The sequence below is a fragment of the Triticum dicoccoides genome, chromosome 3A, assembly GCF_002162155.2.
Source record: "Triticum dicoccoides isolate Atlit2015 ecotype Zavitan chromosome 3A, WEW_v2.0, whole genome shotgun sequence".
Lineage (NCBI taxonomy): Eukaryota > Viridiplantae > Streptophyta > Magnoliopsida > Poales > Poaceae > Triticum > Triticum dicoccoides.
In genome coordinates, this window is record NC_041384.1 from 645,313,480 (window position 1) to 645,332,916 (window position 19,437).

Below are 19,437 nucleotides of genomic sequence, written 5' to 3' on the forward strand. Positions count from 1 at the left end.
TTGGTCATTTTACCCATGAGGCATGGTTCACACGTGTCAAATGATTCGTAATCAAGAGACTCTAAAAGTCCATCAGCATGGAGCTTCTTCATGCGTTTGACACCTATATGACCAAGGCGGCAGTGCCACAAGTATGTGGAGCTATCATTATCAATCTTACATCTTTTGGTACTCACACTATGAACATGTCTAGCATTACGCTCGAGATTCATTAAGAATAAACCATTCACCATCGGAGCATGACCATAAAACATATCTCTCATATAAATAGAACAACCATTATTCTCGGATTTAAATGAGTAGCCATCTCGAATTAAACGAGATCCTGATACAATGTTCATGCTCAAAGCTGGCACTAAATAACAATTATTAAGGTTTAAAACTAATCCCGAAGGCAAATGTAGAGGTAGCGTGCCGACGGCGATCACATTGACCTTGGAACCATTCCCGACGTGCATCGTCACCTCGTCCTTTGCCAGTCTCCGCTTATTCCGCAGCTCCTGCTTTGAGTTACAAATGTGAGCAACCGCACCGGTATCAAATACCCAGGAGCTACTTCGAATACTGGTAAGGTACACATCAATTACATGTATATCACATATACCTTTTGTTTTGCCGGCCTTCTTGTCCGCTAAGTATTTGGGGCAGTTCCGCTTCCAGTGACCATTTCCCTTGCAATAAAAGCACTCAGTCTCGGGCTTGGGTCCATTCTTTGGCTTCTTCCCGACAGCTTGCTTGCCGGGTGCGGCAACTCCCTTGTCGTCCTTCTTGAAGTTCTTTTTACCCTTGCCCTTCTTGAACTTAGTGGTTTTATTCACCATCAACACTTGATGTTCCTTTTTGACTTCTACCTCTGCTGATTTCAGCATTGCAAATACCTCAGGAATGGTCTTTTCCATCCCCTGCATATTGAAGTTCATCACAAAGCTCTTGTAGCTTGGTGGAAGCGACTGGAGGATTCTGTCAATGACCGCGTCATCCAGGAGATTAACTCCCAGCTGAGTCAAGCGGTTATGTAACCCAGACATTGTGAGTATGTGCTCACTGACAGAACTATTTTCCTCCATCTTACAGCTGAAGAACTTGTTGGAGACTTCATATCTCTCGACCCGGGCATGAGCTTGGAAAACCATTTTCAGCTCTTCGAACATCTCGTATGCTCCGTGTCTCTCAAAACGTTTTTGGAACCCCGGTTCTAAGCTGTAAAGCATGCCTCACTGAACGAGGGAGTAATCATCAGCATGTGTCTGCCAAGCGTTCATAACGTCTTGGTTCTGTGGGACGGGAGGGTCACCTAGCGGTGCTTGTAGGACATAATCTTTCTTGGCAGCTATGAGGATGATCCTCAGGTTCCGGACCCAGTCCGTATAGTTGTTGCCATCGTCTTTCAGCTTGGTTTTCTCTAGGAACACGTTGAAGTTGAGGACAACGTTGGCCATTTGATCTACAAGACATATTGTAAAGATTTTAGACTAAGTTCATGATAATTAAGTTCATCTAATCAAATTATTCAATGAACTCCCACTTAGATAGACATCCCTCCTGTAATCTAAGTATAACATGATCCGAGTTAACTAGGCCGTGTTCGATCATCACGTGAGACGGACTAGTCAACATCGGTGAACATCTTCATGTTGATCGTATCTTCTATACGACTCATGCTCGACCTTTCGGTCTTCTGTGTTCCGAGGCCATGTCTGTACATGCTAGGCTCGTCAAGTCAACCTAAGTGTTTGCATGTGTAAATCTGTCTTACACCCGTTGTATGTGAACGTTAGAATCTAACACCCGATCATCACGTGGTGCTTCGAGACAACGAACTGTCGCAACGGTGCATAGTTAGGGGGAACACTTTCTTGAAATTATTATGAGGGATCATCTTATTTACTACCGTCGTTCTAAGTAAACAAGATGCAAAAACATGATAAACATCACATGCAATCAAATAATAATAGTGACATGATATGGCCAATATCACATAGCTCCTTTGATCTCCATCTTGGGGCTCCATGATCATCTTGTCACTGGCATGACACCATGATCTCCATCATCATGATCTCCATCATCGTGTCTCCATGAAGTTGCTCGCCAACTATTACTTCTACTACTATGGCTAATGCGTTTAGCAATAAAGTAAAGTAATTTACATGGCGTTTCTCAATGACACGCAGGTCATATAAAAAATAAAGACAACTCCTATGGCTCCTGCCGGTTGTCATACTCATCGACATGCAAGTCGTGATTCCTATTACAATAGCATGAACCATCTCATACATCACATATATGTCATTCATCATTCATCACAACTTTGGCCATATCATATCACAAAGCACTTGCTGCAAAAACAAGTTAGACGTCCTCTAATTGTTGTTGCAAGTTTTACGTGCCTGAAATAGGGTTCTAGCAAGAACGTTTTCTTACCTACGTGAAAGCCACAACATGATTTGTCAACTTCTATTTACCCTTCATAAGGACCCTTTTCATCGAATCCGCTCCAACTAAAGTGGGAGAGACAGACTCCCGCTAGCCACCTTATGCAACTAGTGCATGTTAGTCGGTGGAACCGGTCTCACGTAAGCGTACGTGTAAGGTTGGTCCGGACCGCTTCATCCCACAATACCGTTGAAGCAAGATAAGACTAGTAGCGGCAAGAAAGTTGACAACATCAACACCCACAACAAATTTGTGTTCTACTCGTGCAAGAGAACTACGCATAGACCTAGCTCATGATGCCACTGATGGGGAACGTTGCAGAAAACAAAAATTTTCCTACGGTTTCACCAAGATCCATCCAGGAGTTCATCTAGAAACGAGTGATCGGATTGCATCTACATACCTTTGTAAATCACGCGCGGAAGCGTTCAAAGAACGGGGATGAGGAAGGCGTACTCGACGTGATCCAAATCACCGGAGATCCTAGCGCCGAACGGACGGCACCTCCGCGTTCAACACACGTACGGTCAGCGTAATGTCTCCTTCTTCTTGATCCAGCAAGGGGGGAGGAGAGGTTGAGGAAGATGGCTCCAACAGCAGCACGACAGCGTGGTGGTGGTGGAGCTGCAGTACTCCGGTAGGGCTTCGCCAAGCACTATGGAGGAGGAGGATGTGTTGGAGAGGGAGAGGGAGGCACCAAAGGCGTGGGGTGAGAAGTCCTCCATCTCACCACTATATATAGGGGGGCCTAGGGGGGGCGCCGGCCCTAGGAGATCCAATCTCCTAGGGGGGCGGTGGCCAAGGGAGGAATCCCTCCTCCCCAAGGCACCTAGGAGGTGCCTTCCCCCTTCGGGACTCTTCCCTTCTTGAACCCTGGGCGCATGGGCCTCTTGGGGCTGGTTCCCTTGGCCCATATAGGCCAAGGCGCACCCCCTACTGCCCATGTGGCCCCCGGGGGCAGGTGGCCCCACCCGGTGGACCCCCGGGACCCTTCCGGTGGTCCCGGTACAATACCGGTGACCCCGAAACTTGTCCCGATGCCCGAAATAACACTTCCTATATATAATTCTTTACCTCCAGACCATTCCGGAACTTCTCATGACGTCTGGGATCTCATCCGGAACTCCGAACAACATTCGGGTTACTGCATATACATACCCCTACAACCCTAGCGTCACCGAACCTTAAGTGTGTAGACCCTACGGGTTCGGGAGACATGTAGACATGACCGAGATCGCTCTCTGGTCAATAACCAACAGCGGGATCTGGATACCCATGTTGGCTCCCACATGCTCCTCGATGATCTCATCGGATGAACCACGATGTCGAGGATTCAAGCAACCCCGTATACAATTCCCTTTGGCAATCGGTATGCTACTTGCCCGAGATTCGATCATCGGTATCCCAATACCTCGTTCAATCTCGTTACCGGCAAGTCACTTTACTCGTACTGTAATGCATGATCCCGTGACCAGACACTTGGTCACTTTGAGCTCATAATGATGATGCATTACCGAGTGGGCCCAGTGATACCTCTCCGTCATACGGAGTGACAAATCCCAGTCTTGATCCGTATCAACTCAACAGACACTTTCAGAGATACCCGTAGTATACCTTTATAGCCACCCAGTTACGTTGTGACGTTTGGTACACCCAAAGCACTCCTACGGTATCCGGGAGTTACACGATCTCATGGTCTGAGGAAAGGATACTTGACATTGGAAAAACTCTAGCAAACGAACTATACGATCTTATGCTATGTTTAGGATTGGGTCTTGTCCATCACATCATTCTCCTAATGATGTGATCTCGTTATCAATGACATCCAATGTCCATAGTCAGAAAACCATGACTATCTATTGATCAACGAGCTAGTCAACTAGAGGCTTACTAGGGACATGTTGGTGTCTATTATTCACACATGTATTACGATTTCCAGATAACACAATTATAGCATGAATAAAGACAATTATCATGAACAAGGAAATATAATAATAATGCTTTTATTATTGCCTCTAGGGCATATTTCCAACAATGTAGACATGACCGAGACACGCCTCCGGTCAATAACCAATAGCGGAACCTGGATGCTCATATTGGCTCCTACATATTCTACGAAGATCTTTATCGGTCAGACCGCATAACAACATACGTTGTTCCCTTTGTCATCGGTATGTTACTTGCCCGAGATTCGATCGTCGATATCTTAATACCTAGTTCAATCTCGTTACCGGCAAGTCTCTTTACTCGTTCCGTAATACATCATCTCACAACTAACTCATTAGTTGCAATGCTTGCAAGGCTTATGTGATGTGCATTACCGAGAGGGCCCAGAGATACCTCTCTGACAATCGGAGTGACAAATCCTAATCTCGAAATACGCCAACCCAACATGTACCTTTGGAGACACCTGTAGAGCTCCTTTATAATCACCCAGTTACGTTGTGACGTTTGGTAGCACACAAAGTGTTCCTCCGGCAAACGGGAGTTGCATAATCTCATAGTCATAGGAACATGTATAAGTCATGAAGAAAGCAATAGCAACATACTAAATGATCGGGTGCTAAGCTAATGGAATGGGTCATGTCAATCACATCATTCTCCTAATGATGTGATCCCGTTAATAAAATGACAACACATGTCTATGGTTAGGAAACATAACCATCTTCGATTAACGAGCTAGTCAAGTAGAGGCGTACTAGTGACGTTTAGTTTGTCTATGTATTCACACAAGTATTATGTTTCCGGTTAATACAATTCTAGCATGAATAATAAACATTTATCATGATATAAGGAAATAAATAATAACTTTATTATTGCCTCTAGGGCATATTTCCTTCAGAATGACAGGGTCACCATGGAGCAGGCGCCAATGCACTTTGACGCCGTCATGGCGGAGAAGCAGTCGGCGCCGCTGCTGGTGTCGATTTTTTGTAAGGCGCGGTAGGAGGAGCGCTGCAACCTCGTCATCCTCCCGCATCACCGGTTCACGGAGGGCTAGATCTACGGCGAGTTCGTGAGCGAGAAGGCTGTGAGGGCCATGGCCGTGGAGAACCCAAACTTCATCGAGGTGCAGCGAACGCTCCGGGAGGCTGCACGCAACGCTCGCCTGGTGGCGTCGGACGCGGAGGCGACACTGGCGGTTGCGGAGGGGAACCTCGGCGGCTGCTCCATTGGCGCCGCTACAACCACGAGGCAAACCCTTCCACGTCGAACCTCACCTCCACTAGCGACACCTAGCCCGCAGACTACGACGAGAAAAAGTAGGACATGGGAGACGGCGGTGTCTCCCGTCCTATATGTGGGCCAGTTCGTGTTCCATTTCTTACTCTTCTTCGCCGGCGGCTGCAGCTTCACTTCCCGAGGCTCACGGCCGCGGAACATGGACTCGGGGAACAACAAGAACTTGAAGAACATGCCCCGGCGAAGATTTAGACTAGGTTAGGGTCCCGGTTGCTTTTGTTTAATGAAATATGTCAAAAACGTGGACCGGTTTAAATAAAAATCATATGATTTGCGTGAAGATTGTTGGGGTCATGTTGTGATCATCGGGTGCGGCGCAACCAGGTCAGCGGAGTTGCTACATCTCCACAAGGAGATCCCTGCATGCACGACCAAGCGGCTTCTTCCTCTCCGTTGCGTGCGGTTCTACTCCAAGATATCCGGCGTCAGAGAGATCTTGTTCCTCTGGTTCTAGAGGAATGCTAGAGATCTTTTTATTTTCGTCAAAAGGAAAAAAAAGAAAGAGCCCTAGAACATAAATGAGTCTTTTTAGTATATAAAAAAATTACTAGATCTTTTAGTAGATGCGGTCGATCTGTATACCACTGGTGGGGTGTGCCGCCGCCACGCCACATCCCAGCGAGCCTGCACGCGTCCTCCTCTCCTCACCCGTGGCCGTGGGAATACATCAGCGGCCACAAACAGCGGTCGCCGCATCTGACGAGGGAGAAGCTCCCTGATGGGTGATCGGAATCGGAAGGGGGGACGGACGATGGTTGTGCCGCGCGGGCGATCGATCGAGGTCATGGTGGACGCAGCCGAGGAGATCGATGAGACGGCCGATCCATCGAGGTGGACGCAGCCGAGGAGATGAGATGCTCGATCGGCCATCTCATCTCATCCATCCTTCTAATTCCCTAGGTTTGGATCTTCTTATCGTTCCTCTTCTCTCATGGTGTTTATGGTTGGAGTTTTCGTCGATTTTTTGGAAATTTTGGTTGGGATCCCCCTGTTTCTTCCGGCCGGGGAAGGTTGCTGACAGCCAAATTAACCTCACAATACACTAGTACAAGAACAGAATAAAGCAAGACCAAATCCATGTTTTTGGTTCCTACTCGTAGCATTTGTTTACAGAATCCGGCCGGCTGCCAAATCATCCGTTTGGTCTCAAACACTTCCAGCTGGGCTGGCGCGGCATTCAGCCAAATCTTTCTTTTGGTCTCATACGCACGCACGCACACTTCCAGCGCGCCCATCCAGAAAATTACACTTGCAGCGCTCCTATCCAAAAAATTACACTTCCAGCGCAGTTTTTCATCTTACAAAAAAGATCAGGTGTTTTGCACCGCCAAATCTTTCGTTTGGTTTCTCACGCTTCCCGCAAGCGCAGTTTACGAATCAGTGTTTTGCACCGTCAAAAAATATATTCAGTGCTCTCGTCAGTTCCATGCTACTGAGTTCCAAAAAACATTGCTTCAGCCTCCTCCTTGCCTGCAATCTCCTTGGCCGCCAGTCTCCTTGCTTCCTGCAAAACATGTCAAACCAATGCATGTAAAGCAGATCCTCCGAGAAATTCATCTATAGTATTTATAACCATATATATACAGATCAAACAAGCTTTATGATTGATTGATTGATTTATTTAAAATTTTGGAACAAAGGACACCCCCGATTGCGTAAAACGAAAGGTTGTGGTCTCACTTGACTTTTGCAAAGCCTAGACCCGAGCCATGTCAAGTGCATCATAATCTCCTAGTACTAGCTAGTTAGCTGGGCAGAGTTTACAGCAGCAGGCACAACTAGCTCACTTGACCAAAAGGTGCCCTGCTCACAAGTCACAGCATGATGCCTGGTTGTCCGCCTGATTCTACTCTCTGGCCATACCACCACTGCTTCAAATGCCAAGAGCATTTATTGAGAATGTACTAGGTCAGGACATTTGACATGGAGGCACTGAACTCTTTGTCCCTGCTAATGATTTGAGATATATTCATGCAGCAACAATTTATTCACCATGCTACAAAATACTCCTACAAACCAGTTTCCATTGTCTGCATTACATGGTATGGCCATGGACTTAGACTAGCAATTTCTGCTGTGAACACCAACTGAGCATGGACCTATGGGGAGACTGTAGGATGCCAATATTTGACCCAACAAACCAGCTCTACTCTGGCCACATACGCCTTTCAGAAACCACATGGTGTGGTATGAGCTAAGTAGCACCCAACACAAGACCATGTAAGCATGCGTAGCAGCACAATCAATGTTTTCGAGTCGATGAGTCGACGGGTCGCTCGGAGGGGGCGATTCTAGACTAGTCGTGACTAGTCTAGACTCACGGTCGACGAGTCGACATGGCGACGAGTCGACGTGAGTTAAGCAGTAACCAGGGCCAACTGAGAGATGGGCCACTAGTTATGCACTTCCCTGTGGCCCAAAAGCCCATCTAGTAGCTATATACTCCTCACGTGACCTAATCCACCATCCACACACCCTCCTCCCTCACCACAGCCGCCACACATTCTGCTGCCACTCTCTTGCCACCAGTCCACCACTCCTCCCAGCGATGGATCTCTCAACTTCCCGCAGCAGCTCTCTTGCCACCGCTCCTCCTCCCAGCCCGCTCCTCTTGCCGCTGCAGCTTCAGCAGCAGCAGCGGCGGCGGCCAGCGCTGCAGCGGGGGCGCAGTAGCAGTGAGGCAGCACAGCAGCAGCAGCAGCAGCACGGCAGCGGGAGAGTGCTTCAGATCCAGCGCTGCCTCGAGTCGTTCGACCCAAAAACCGCGACTAGTCGTGACTAGTCGAGACTAGTCGCGCGAGTCGCTCGACTCATCCCAGGAGTCGAGTCGAGAGGCTGAGTCAGCCCTGGAACTGCGACTCGTCGACGACTAGTCGCGACTAGTCGAGCGACTCGAAATCCATGAGCACAATGAAAAATAAAAACATACATGACGAGAGAAAGGAGTTTAAATCTAAACAGGAAAGACAACGTACATGGTTGGCCCATGGTGTTGTAGATCAACGTCCAGGCATCAGGGCACCACTGCTCGAACTTGCGCAAAACAGCACTTTGGCTACCCCCAAGATGCGTCTGCAGTTAACCAAATGGTTAATCAATATTAACACCTTGTTTGGCATGCAAGCTAGATGGAGAATTAGTTACCTTAATGTAGTGAGGGTACGTGGAGAAATGCTTCCATAGGTTCCTCACGAGCCTGACAAGATCATTTGGATAGTCAATATCACAGTTCCATATGTATTCCCTGATCTTGTTGGCCGCAGCTCTACCCTCAGCTCCTTGAAGTTTCAGCGCCGCCTTCCTTTTGTTGTTATCTATGTTCGCTCTTTCCATCATTTCTTTTAGTGTTTTCAGCTCCTGACACATGTCATCTTCAGACTCATTTCTTGCCCATCTTATTCCACAAGCATTAAGAGCCGCACTACAATCTCGAGTTGATGAGAATATGTCAATGAGATACTTGCTCTTGTCTTCATCATTTCACTCAATGGGATAAAACTTGGCAACTTTTGCCAAATTTTTGCCAATGCAGTCAGGACCATGTTTCTCAATGAAATCACAGTACGCCCTGGTCCCTGTGTGCATTTGTATCAAAACATCAGCTGTCATAATTTTCTTTATCTCCGCACATAGTTTCACATATAGTTTTTCCATATACGTTTGAGCCTTATCCCTGAGATCCTCAACTGCGAATTAGAGGAGTTGGTGAATCAGACAGATGTGGCCAGGAGCGATAAATTAAATCAAACAATAACAAGTTGATATTAAGAAACACTTTTAGCAGATAATTTTGTATGCAACCTATAAAAAAACATAAAGGTCACATATGTTAATGTTGAAGTTTTAAAATTTTGGGTGCACATACTTGTATTCACCATCTACATGCAAGATCAATTTTCCTATATTTCCAGAACTTAAAAATGTCTTCCTTTTCCAAAAGAAAATCCTATCTGATTCAGATGGTCCTACGAACATATGCACATTTTCGTGTAAGCAAATATGCAACATTATATCTAAATTAAAATATGCTTATAAATAACCTCCACAAGACAAAATTTTGCACAACATAACCCAATTTTTTTTATTTGCAGAATAAAATTATAGTGTTTGTATAGACTTTAGAGACGCACTATCTTAGGAGAGTGCAAAAAAGAAATTACCATCATCGAAGAATACTTTAAGTTGAGGTTGACCATTCACAGTCTTCAGATATAGGTTGTCAACTGTAAGGTCTTTCGGACACATCTTACGTCTAATCATCTTGTCCAAGATATCAAGTAGATCTCTGTGAAACAGTATCTCAGTTAGTGTGCAGTGGAAGTAAAAACATTATATTAGTTATTGTGCAGTGGAAATAAAATATTAGTACAAACTAGCAGATCGCCGGTGCGTTACTCCGAAATTTCTTCGTTCTTGCATGCATTGTCTAAATGGTTGTGTCGTTGGTACTTATTTTTTTCTCAAAAAGAATAATCCCAAATTTTGGGCAAAAGAGAATATATTTCCAAAATATAGGATCAATTAATCATAAGATTGTGATATATATGTCTATTACATAGGTTGGATAGTGATCACAATAATTACCAGTGATTTAAAACATAATAAAAGGTGATTATATACATGTGTAACGTGGTCCATTCTACAACCACCCCTTGAGAATTGTAGATGAAATATTCTACAACCAACCCTCCTAGATCAGCCAAACCCACTCGAAAGTAACAAATACTGCAGGAGCAAACCCCACCGCCCTAAACTAAAAGAAAAAACGCTGCACTAGACCCATCTTCCCAGCATTGTGCCCCTATCACCCCAAGGCCACCGCGTTGCCACACCCTCCCCGCCACATCGCACCTCATCGCCATAGTTTTGCATCAGCCTTATCTACCCTCCAATCCAATCCACCTTCCCGTGCAGCCACATAGGAACCGCGCCGCCGCCACACCTAGCCTCGACCAGCCACCCCGCGCCGCCACCTTCTCCTCGGTCAAAGGCAGCCAAGGATGTTCGACTACGGCACTGCTTCGGCTAGAGGAGGTCTTCCACCTTGGTATGGTCAGAAAGGTCCATTAGGCGAGTCCCCCTCCTCTGCTCTCCTTGGCAGGCTGGTGATCATCAAGCACACAGACGCCCATGCACAACTTTTAAATTCGCTCCACACACGATGACGTCCCCTAACTGATGTCCATGGCCACAGCTAGCAGGGCGGAGTGTGGAGCAGGATCACTCTCCTACCACATGTTGCAACACCCACCATCTACAATGAGAATGCTCCGCAGATTGTCGATGTTTGATTTTCTATCCCTGTTTATTTTTGTGTAGTTTCTGCTTTGCGAGAAGTTCGCATATTTTGTTGCAGGAGGTCTGCTAGTTGCCTCGTGATGGTTCATTTTTTGCCAAGCCAATTTGCTAGTTCACCTCCAAGGCTCCACCCCCATCCCGTGGCAGTTGACACGTGGACAGTTAGTTCTCAACCCTGTCGTCATATCATTAGCGACATTCCACACATTTGGAAATAAAAACATTCGTCAAAGAGTTGCAAAAATTAGTGATACAGATGAGAAGTTAATTTCTCAGCTTGTGGGAAGCTTGTCGTTTGTCGAGAAGTTCACTTCCTCACACAAGGAGTACTTATGAATCGGGAAGTTCTGTTCGTTCGTTCGGGAAGTTCACAAAAATGTTGGGAAAAAAAATTTGTTCGGCAATTCACGTTGTTCGTGCTGAAGTTGGCCTTATACTATGTGAGAAGTTAGTTAACTTTCGGCAATCTAGTTATTCATAGGGACAGTTCACATGTTCATTGGGGGTTCGCCCAAAAATAACACTCGAATCTAACCATTTTTTAAACTTCTCTTAAATAGCAAGGAATTTGAATGAAGTGTTCCATACAAAAAGAAAAGTTACATCTAGTAAATGTCTTTCCAACGGTAAAGCTGTGGTAAAGCTGCTGCCTTGTGACCATGAGGTCATGGGTTCAAGTCCTGGAAACAGCCTCTTACAGAAATGTAGGGAAAGGCTGCGTACTATAGACCCAAAGTGGTCGGACCCTTCCCTGGACCCTGCGCAAGCGGGAGCTACATGCACCAGGTTGCCCTTTTTTAGTAAATGTCTTTCCAACGGTATTTTGTTTGCATCATTTCGATAAGTGGTTTGAACATTTTGATAAAAATGCGCTCCATGTCATTTGATATGAATTGCACAATTTTTAGAACTGCTCTTGAACCTTAAATTTTGAAAAATATGCTGCATGAAAAATTTGCGCCTAATCAATATCTTTCTAACGGTATTCACTTGCATAATTCCAAAATATGGTTTGAAAATTTCTTGTTAAACAGAAACAAAGGGCTGGTTGTACAACAACCAGTTGTATATAGATGTAATGGTTTGTGGGAATGACATAAATGATATAACATTGGGAATAAATCGATTAGGCGCAATTTTCATGTAGAATGTTTTTTCAAATTCGTTACGACCTAATAGCAGTTTGAAAACTGTGTCACGCCACTAAACTGTGTGCCTCACATCGCTATTGTTGCCTCCCTTTGCGCCATGCAGGTTCCGCTCCGCATATGGATGAGGTGAGATGGATGATGGCATATGCTGGTTCGGTGGGTTTCTAGTTGTAGAGTATGTCTAAAGAATGGTTGTAGAATATATCCAGCCCATCTATATATAATAGTTACGGTAACGATTCTTAGTAATTTAAGACATAAATACCCACTATATATAGCAGTATATATGTTTTACATAATAATACGCCAATTGTTAGTAATTCAAAACATAGTAACGATCGAAGTGAATGGACCGTCGCCAACCCAGATCCTATTATAAGATTGAAGGTGTGATTCTGCTGAAAATACTTACAGTGTGATTCTGCTGAAAACAGGGGTGAATTTTCCATCCATATTTAAAATCCTGTTCTCTTCAATCTTGTTCTTTTCACCATGCTTGAGCCATCCATTTAAGGTACCATCAAAAGAGCTGGTGGATATTATAAGACGATAATCTGGGTGCACCTTGTAGATATTCTGCAACACCACCACATTTGGGTGCCTCCAGGTGCTCATCAGTCGGAGCGAAGAAAGAACTTTGTCTTTAGCATCATACCACTTCAAGAGGCAATCAGTGGTGAAACTCCCTACAGTGTAGGTTCCTCTGAAGAAGGCAGTAGGCACCTCATGAAAATCAGAAAGGAAGTCTTTTTTGTTCCCTAGCTTAATGGCCTTGACAGAGCAGCTGCGGTTTGTGTTGTCATAAGAAAAGGGACTGTCTATTTGACATTTGACTGTTTTTCAATTCGACAACATTCATATTTTCTGACAAATGAACAGTTGACACCTGTCAGACAGCACAAAATGGGACGCCAAAACGGGTCACGGAAAAGATCTGACCCGGTTCGCTGGACAACTAGCCACTCCAAAAAATTCAGGAACCAACTCCCTTGATCTTCAGGACCACACAGTACGTGCCCAGCTTGCAACGCATGAAAAGGGCCAAACCCCTCCCACAAACCACTCAACAGATCTCACCTAACAACACAAAACAGCAAATCAGAAGGGGGAAGATGGAGGCGGCCATGGGCGAGGGGGGAGGAGAAGAAGGGAGATCAAGCATAAATCAGAAGGGTTTGGGAGAAGAGGATGTACCTGACGAGGAACAAGGAAGAACATCGGAGGGAATTCAACAACTATCCCAACTGCTCACCATCTTCTCTCTTCACCTGTCACAAGAACAAATCAGGAGGAATTTTCTTCATCTACAAGAGATAGATCAACATCAGCTGTATTTCTGGGCAAATCCCATAATTTTTGTGATCAATTACATTGACATCAACATGGAAATTACACTGAAATGCTGAAATTGTTCAATGGAAAATACAGTTTAGTTTTCGGAAAACTTACAAGAATATTTACAATGTAAATTAACATGGAAATACAGCACTTCTGAATTTCCAGTGTAAATCCCAATGTAAATTCCAGTGTACATCCTGACGTAAAATCAAGTGTTACAGTAAATTCCAGTGTAAGTTGATGGTAATTTCCAGTATAAAAACTACTGTAGGTTACTTGTAATTTCCAGTGTACTTACATTTTTAAAATCCATGTAAATGCCAGTGTACATCACAATGTAAAAACTAGTGTGAATACTACTGTAAATCCCAGTAAATTGCAGTGTAACTAGCTGGTAATTTCCAGTCTACATACTACTATTGGTAACTTGAAAATTTCAGTGTACTCAAGTTTTTTAAATGCATGTACTTACAAGTTTTATTACAGTGTAAGCACCTATGAAATTCTAGTGTACAATCCCACTGCAAATAGAAAATCCCAGTGAATTCAACTAGGAACTTCCAGTGTAAGCAACTAGAAATTTTATAATTCAAACTACAGTAATTAAAAACTGAGATAAATACATTGTAAGTTCCTAGTAAGTAGAGAGCACAAGCCAGTGCAAAAAATAAAATACAAATTACAAAACAAGCAGATAGACGTTGCAAACACTATCATCTATTTCTAAACGCTTGGCTGCTCATGATTACGCTAACACTGACATTCTTCTCTTCAAATGTGTCATGAGAGGAGCATGATGAGGGCAGTAACTGAAGAGGATCTACTGAGACTATCATAGGAAGAACTCATACTTAATGTGAGATACAGTTGCTAAAACTTCCGGAAGATGTTTAAAATACATAGAAAAGTAAAAGCTAACAAAACTTATGCTGCAGGAAACATTCGAAAGCCCTACAGTACTGATCCAAGCAAAGTACAGTGAAAACTAGCTAAACTGGACTTAATTACACTGAAAATCTAGACAAAATTACTGTGCAAACTGACCTAAATTACACAGTAAAAATCCACTCAAATCCTATGACAAATCACACTGGGATTATTGGGTAAAGTACAATGTAAAGTTGGGACATTACACTGTAACTATATTTGAATTACACTATAAATCCACTGTAATTACACTATGACAATTTACAGTGGAAAAATTAGGTAAATTACACTGTAAGTCTGTGACAAATTGCACTGTAAATTGGGATAAACTACACTGTAATTACATTATGACACACTGGAAAAATAAGGTAAAATACACTGTAAGTCTGGGGACAAACTTGCACTGTAAACTTGGGATAAAAATTACACTGCAACTGACATTCAAATTACACTATAAATCAACTGTAATTACACTATGACAATTCACACTGGAAAAATTAGGTAAAATTACACAGTAAGTCTGGGACAAAATGCACCGTAAATTGGGATATGTAATTGCACTATGACACACTGGAAAAATTAGGGTAAGTCTGGGGACAAAATTGCACTGTAAAGTTGGGACAAATTAAACTGCAACTACATTCAAATTACACTATAAATCCACTGTAATTTCCACACTGGAATATTAGGTGAAAGTACATTGTAAGTCCAGGACAAACTGCACTGTAATAATGAAATGGATTACACTCAAATAACACAGTAAAATTCACTCAACAACACAGCGGGAAAGATATTGGATAAACTACACTGTAAGGCTAGGACAAATTACATTGAAATACTGGGATTACACTATAATTACGATCAAAATAACACTGTACATACACTGAAAAAGAGCTAAACATGAATTGGGCTGGGACAACATCAGACAAATTACATTCGATATATTCAGTAAATTACACTGAATGGGCTGGGAGAAATTACACTGAAATTGGACTCAAATTACATGTCTGCTTGTAGTCAACATCAGACAAACACATAGGATAAAAAACATGGCAGAAAAGGAAGCTAAACACCTGCATTTACAACAACGAAACAGGAGGTAAAACCAGGGACTGCAAAAATGAAACTAAACATGAGCAGGAAGCATCAAAACATAAAAGAGCAGGACACAAAGCCGCGGAATCGCGCACCTACAGGGTGCATATACATAATCCCCCAACTTCGGACTGGGGGAAACAAGGCAAACAACCACTACATCAGGGGTGTGGAGAGACAATAAAATCACGCATCTCCATCTCCAGCGGGGAGACAACAAAATCGCACATGTACAACTACATCAGGGGTGCGGGGAGACAACAACTTCACGCATCTATAACTACATCAGGGGCGTGGGGAGACAACAAAATCATGCATCTCCATCTCCAACGGGAAGACACCAAATCAGGCATCTACAACTACAGCAGGGCGCGGCGGGAGGGCGACATGAACTCACCTAGATTTGGAACCAGACGCAACCAAAAGCACAAGGGAGAGAGCGAAAGAGAGGAACAACGAACCGCGACACCGGGGATTGAAGAGTAAGGGAACCGAAAACAAGATCGAGCGGTGGAAGATCTCAAAAACGCCATGGCCGGGGACGAAGCGCCTCCTCTGTTGCGCCGCTCGAGCTCGCCCTCGGCCTTATCAAAACAGAGCAACCAGAATGGGAGCCGGGCCGTGGGGCGGCGGTAACGGGCAGAAAGAAAACCGCGCCCGGCAACAAAACCGGACCAAGAAACGAGACCGAACAAAAACAAAAACCAGCACGAATCTCCGCGCAAGAACGGACGGATAAGGATTTGAATGACAACGAATTGCAAAACACTCAGCTGTAAAATAGCAAATCCGTAAGAAAAATACCGCAAGTAGAGTGGAAGGTCCAGTTTGTTCAACCTGGATTTGAAATGTTTGTAGTGAGGTATGAGATTGTATTTTTAAACTAATAGGAATATACAGGAAACATTGTATTTTTAAACTAATAGGAATATACAGGAATCTGCATGAGAAATATCTAGTGTTTAGATGATATCATGCTACGAACTCAGAATTTGACAACAAAGGAGATATGATAAAAAAAATTGCATCATGCTTCAGCCGATAAAAAGAAGTGGGAGTTCAACATATATTTCATAGAAACATGTAAAAAATGCGTACATGACTGACACTTGAATCCTTGTGCATTTACAAGGACAATGAGAAAAAAAACATTACCCAATGAGAAACGTCGTGGGTGGACTGTCCAACAGAGAAACACGATAATTATCAGCCAATTCATCATTTGTCTGAGTGTTTATATGTCTTTGCCTCTTGAAAGGAAGTTCCGTATCGTGTTCGACACGTCGCTTTAGCTCTCCAACATCGGCATCAGATTGTACCACCACATCATAATCATTGCCACACCATTTCACTTGAACAGTAGTTGTCTTGGCGGGCACATTCTCTTCCAGCATATCTGTATCAGTGGATGATGCCATGTCTGCAATGTGTAGAGTAGAATATAAAGGTAGCATATCAGAGGATGTGTGTGTGTGTGTCTTTAATGCTGATTTGCATGCCAACATCCCTAAAAATAAATAGACATGGAGAGATGGGCGTGTGTGTGTTTAATGCGGAACACGCATGCCAACAAAGGAAAATGAAGTGTTACTAGTACTCCTACCACTGCGCATTCACAGTCAGCTTACTGCGCCCTCCAATTAATTCAAGCATTGAATAATCTGAAGCAACAACAAGTTCTCGCATGTTCCTCCCCATTAGTCAGGCTTCGTAACTAGTAGTACTCCGGTACAGCAAGTGAAGCACAAACACAAACCTAGGCTAAACAAGTTTTGTCTTTTGAGATCTGTAGCAAAATTGGCTTCAGAGTTCACAAATCGCAAGCCCCAAATCACATGCATTCCCGGTAAATTAGCAAGCCGAACATCGAATAGGACCACGCCAACCTCCAGGTAGGGATTATTATACCTGAGAATTGCCGAAAGTCGCTGGCCTAGCTGCCGTCGTCCTCACCGGTCCCGATACAGCCCCGTCACCAGGCTAGGGTTACACACAAAGTGAAGCAAATGGAAGATCCAGCAAGTGTAGAGGAGGAGCAAAGGCCGCGATGCCCTACCTCGATGTTCCAGCGACTGCCGCCGCCGCCGACGACGACGACGACGACGAACTTGGGAGCCGGTCTGTTCCTGACAGGCTGCGTATGCTGCTCCAAATCAGTCGAGGAGTGATGATCGGCACGTGCAGACCGGGTGAGAGAGTAGGGGCAGCTTACCCGGAGGCGCCAGGGACCAATGCCGCCTCCGCCGCCGCCGCCGCCGCCGAGATTCCGGGAGCCCTCTTCGCTCCGTAGTCTGAACGGTGGTGAGCGAGGTGTGGCTGTGTGCTCGTGGATTTTGTTTGGTCCTTGGCGTTGTGGGGAGCCCAGCCCGGCCCACCGCTGTCGGGGCTCCATGCATACGTCCCCCCTCAATCAACGGTGTGGATCGCGTGTCTTGCGTTTGTTCGCTCGCTTCTTGTTGTTTTTTTCATTCTTTCTGTTGTGGGTTTTGTGTCCGGAAATCCGTTCGTCCTCCTGCACGCGAAAAATTATTTCAAAGTGTGAAAAAAATTCCAAACAAAGATATGGCGCATATATCTCGACATTATATGTGTGTGCACGTCAAGTTTCGGAGAAAACCGTCATTTTTGTGACTTGTGTAAAAAAGACAAATGGATGTCTTGTGAAAAGCTTTTTAACACCGGGTTTTGTCTTTCTCACACGCGGCACAAAAGTTGTCGGTTTTTCGCGAAACAACTTTGTGAGCATGTACAATATCGAGATGTACGCGTCAAGTTTTTGTTTGAAATTTTCTGACATTTCGAAATATGTTTAAAGCACATTTTAAAAACCAGGAGCGCGTGCTTCCATGTGCCAAAACGCCACTCTCGTTTTGTTTCTCGGTTTTCTGTTGGCTTCTTCTCTTTTTTTCTATTTACAATTCCTTTATTATTTTATTATTTTTTATTTTTCCTTTCTTTTTTCTTTTTATTCTTCAGGTCTAGTTTTCCTTCTTCTTTTTTTGCTTTTCCCCTTCTTATAGATTTATATACTATAATCATTCTTTTCAATACTCCTTCCATCACATAATATAAGATGTTAGTACAACCAATTACAAGTAATCAGGTTTACTGACATCTTATGCATATATCAGTTGTAACAACATCTTGTATTATGTAAGGGAGGGATATAATATAATATGAACATTTTCCCTTAAAAATAAATATAATATGAACATTTTTTTTATAAATAGTGAACGTTTTTAGTGGATGAAGATTTTTTTGTTTTAATATATGATGAAAACTTTTCAATACAAAACGACTTTTTCTTAATGCGGAATGACTATTTTTAATATACATTAACATTTTCGTGTATATTTTTTTTAGTGGAGGGAGTATCACATGGAAAGAAGTTTTGGTGCAAACTGATGAAAACCACGTGGAAACGATGTCTTGAAGCTTCAGACAAACCTCAATAAAACTACAGAATTTGAGAGTATGGTGTTCTATTGCCATGTGAAATTCCCAAATTCAAAAAAGTTATCATTTATGATATACCAAAAAGAAAAATCAGCATTGAACTGTGTAGAACAATAAACATTGCTAGTCATTGTTGAATTTGTTCTTTTCATAGCTCGTAAATGGTAATGTGTTTAACTTGTGATTTTGTATGGCAATGAAACATCACCCTCTTAACATCGAGTATATTTTTAGAATTTTTTTAACTTTTTTTTTTGAGAGAGAAGATTTTTTTTTTTACTTACAAACATGGGTTCGATGAAGTTTTCTCTGAAACTTGATTTTCATGTGATATTCTCTCTATTTTAATGTATAGTGAACTTTTAAAAAAAATCAGTGTATATTAAAGTATGTTCACCATATATTAGAAAAAATGTTTAGTGTGTATGAAAAAAAGTTCTATGATATTTTAGAAAATTGTACACTTTTACTGATAAGAAATACCTCTTCATCAAGT

General features: G+C 43.4%; 3 long non-coding RNA genes across 8 annotated transcripts; 1 reads left to right on the forward strand and 2 right to left on the reverse strand.

Moving 5' to 3' along the window:
- Positions 1–6,272: 6,272 nt before the first annotated feature.
- LOC119269878 lies at positions 6,273–13,688 on the forward strand. The gene is made up of 2 exons (XR_005133803.1): positions 6,273–6,576; positions 12,229–13,688. It is a non-coding gene; the product is annotated as an uncharacterized LOC119269878 (long non-coding RNA).
- Positions 6,736–12,674, reverse strand: LOC119269876. Of its 2 annotated transcripts, none has more exons than XR_005133802.1 (5): positions 12,538–12,674; positions 9,837–9,961; positions 8,821–9,251; positions 8,652–8,748; positions 6,736–7,180 (listed from the first exon to the last, which is right to left on the reverse strand). It is a non-coding gene; the product is annotated as an uncharacterized LOC119269876 (long non-coding RNA). The 2 variants fall into 2 exon arrangements; XR_005133801.1 differs by having other exon boundaries at positions 8,821–9,362.
- On the reverse strand, positions 13,061–17,876 carry LOC119269879. Of its 5 annotated transcripts, none has more exons than XR_005133806.1 (6): positions 17,698–17,876; positions 17,542–17,619; positions 17,394–17,465; positions 16,641–16,905; positions 13,320–16,322; positions 13,061–13,202 (listed from the first exon to the last, which is right to left on the reverse strand). It is a non-coding gene; the product is annotated as an uncharacterized LOC119269879 (long non-coding RNA). The 5 variants fall into 5 exon arrangements; XR_005133808.1 differs by having other exon boundaries at positions 13,320–13,429; positions 13,575–16,322; positions 17,394–17,619; XR_005133807.1 differs by having other exon boundaries at positions 17,542–17,628.
- Between the last annotated feature and the right edge of the window lie 1,561 nt (positions 17,877–19,437).